Source organism: Miscanthus floridulus, chromosome 16 (assembly GCF_019320115.1).
Source record: "Miscanthus floridulus cultivar M001 chromosome 16, ASM1932011v1, whole genome shotgun sequence".
NCBI lineage: Eukaryota > Viridiplantae > Streptophyta > Magnoliopsida > Poales > Poaceae > Miscanthus > Miscanthus floridulus.
This window is the reverse complement of record NC_089595.1, coordinates 2,430,107-2,432,623: the sequence shown is the minus strand read 5'-3', so window position 1 is coordinate 2,432,623 and position 2,517 is coordinate 2,430,107. Positions and strand designations below refer to the sequence as shown.

At 43.0% G+C, this 2,517-nt stretch overlaps 1 long non-coding RNA gene across 1 annotated transcript; it reads left to right on the top strand.

Moving 5' to 3' along the window:
• Positions 1–230: 230 nt before the first annotated feature.
• On the top strand, positions 231–1,837 carry LOC136513785 (uncharacterized). Its single transcript, XR_010773440.1, has 2 exons — positions 231–611; positions 1,195–1,837. It is a non-coding gene; the product is annotated as an uncharacterized lncRNA (long non-coding RNA).
• The last annotated feature ends 680 nt before the right edge of the window (positions 1,838–2,517 follow it).

Genomic DNA, 2,517 nt, shown 5'->3' with positions numbered 1-2,517 from the left:
CTTGTATAAGCCCATTGTGATGGGAGATTGTATATGACCCGTACTCATGACCTGCGCTAATACAAGATTGAACAACTCGTGTCTAGCGATCGTACGAAGTCCGGTTTTTATACGAATTCGATTCCGTTGCAACGCATGGACACGTTTGCTAGTATAGTAAAATATATCTTCTCTTCTCATCTTGTGATACCAAATCTCTGGTAGAAGTAGACCAGAAGAGAAGAGCTTTTGAGAAATATTTGCACTGCCTATGACTGTTTTGCCCCTGTGCCAATGATCTTATCCCTTGGTTCGTCCCGTTCGTCTGGTTTGGGTCATCTATCTCGCTCATCCTTTGTGCGCCGAGCCAGCTGAGAGTCGTCCCGTCCCCAATCGTGCGCCGCCCCCCACCCCCACGCGCCTGTGCGTACTCAATCCGCCGCCTTCCCGAAATCCCAAACCCTAGCGCCGCCGCCGGGAGCCGAGCGAGGATGCCGAAGGCTTCTTTGGATCCACCGGATCCGAAAGATCCCGAGAAAGTCGACGTAGGGTTGAAGATGAAGATGGCGGCGGAAGAAGAGGAGGTTCCTGTCGTGGACGTTCGCAAGGCGAGCTTGATTATGCGCACGCTGGTGAGGCCGCTTCTTCCACTTCTCTTCTCTAGATCTATCAAACCCTTTAATTTCTCTTCGTTTGCTACAAAATATCGATCTTTGACGTGTAACTGACACTCGTCGTTAGCTCCACACATAGCAGACAAGCCTGCGTTGGAGATGATTGTGTTGCCGCTTGCCCTTTTCCAGAACCCACTGTAGGTGACAGCAGTTCGGATCAGAAAAATAGAATTGGTTTCCCTTTTTTCATTTCTTAGCGATTGTTACTCTTTGTTTGCTGTATGTTACTATCTAATTTGACTTGGTGGACCTAGTTGAACTCGATTAAAAATGAGTAAAAAATTCTGTTAAGCTTCAAATTTGTTTGAAACACTGATATCCTTGTGTATTATATCATGGTCCTTACCTTATTGACATTTGGAACTTTCTTTTCCATCAGTTAAGAATACAATGTTGTTCCCTCTTGCTGATATCTGTCGTCTGTGTTCCATATAGTTTAACTTACACACCAAGTATTTTACTAACTTTTTCCTGAGATACGTCATGTAATTTTGGTCTCTTAACTAATCTTTCACTCATGCTACTTGTCTCTGCTGCGCAGGATGTTTTCTTCGTGGTGTATCTGCTGTTTTATGTTGGGATTGTGGCAGTGATGGTCATTGTTTCTGATAACTGGTGGGATCCATGGCCAGGTGTTCTTTTTCTATCCCCTATCTGCATAGTGACGCTCTGGTTGACACCCAAGATGAAGGATGTGTATGTTCAACTCTATGCTACGAAGAAAACACCGAAAAGTGACAGTGATCTTAGCACCAAACTACTGGCATTTGAAAAACAAACTAATAAGTGATGAGTGAGCGAAGGACACCATTTATTTAGAATTGTGCACTGTGCAGTATGGTGCCCTGTTTAATAAATCTTCAAATGCTACTGGTAAATATCATAATCCTGGATATGGTATTGCATGTCTGACACATGAACCCAGGGTCCGCCTGTCATTGAGAATGGTTGATGGCATATCCAGGATTGGCAAGCTTTGTTGTGGCATGTGAGGAAATATCATCGGGCCAGTAGTATGAATGGTGACTGCCTTTAGGGCTTAGTCCTCACCTGATAAATGTAGCAGGCACCACATAGATGGGTGTGTGGATTTACCGCTGAGCACAACGTATTGTGTTATTATATGTACCTGCACCCATCTCTTGACTCTATAATTGAAGCTAGCATGCTTATTTCTCATTGCATTTCTGTTGTGAATTCCACTCGCCCTTTTTCTGTTCTGCTGATGGTGATGGTCTTTGTCTGTGTGTCAAACGCTCTTCTGACCTTTGGCCATTTGGTTAGACTATCAGCCGATCAAAACTATGAAAAGGATAGTATACTTTTTTTTGGGTGGAGTTGGATTTTTTTTTGTGGGCTTCTAATTCACTAGTTCGTAATTCCATATCACCACATATCAAACTGTTCATTAGAAAATGAGGATGGGGAATGCTACGTATCTATTTATCTTTTCCCTTCTATGAATTTTAAGAGCTACAATCCATTTTATGATGGCTATAACATCCCTAATCTATACTTAATATTAAAGAGCTAAGTGATTCTTTTGTTTATCTTTTTTACTTTCTAAAGTGTCCTCACATCTCCCATGATTAATATTTCCGTACTCATACAAGTTAGAAGCACATACGAGTTAGGGCCACATGCGTTTGTGCATAAAACGACGGTGTAGAGTGAGTACGAGTTAGAACCATGTGCGTTTGTGCATACAACAACGGTGTATTACATAAATCTCTGAGCCACAAGTAGTTTAGGTGACTGCTTAGCAATGTTTAGGGCTTGTTTGGTTTTGATGACTGCCGGGCAAGATCCCTGCCCAGGCATCGATCTCCACCTAGGCATCCAAAATCGGACGCCTTGGGGAGCT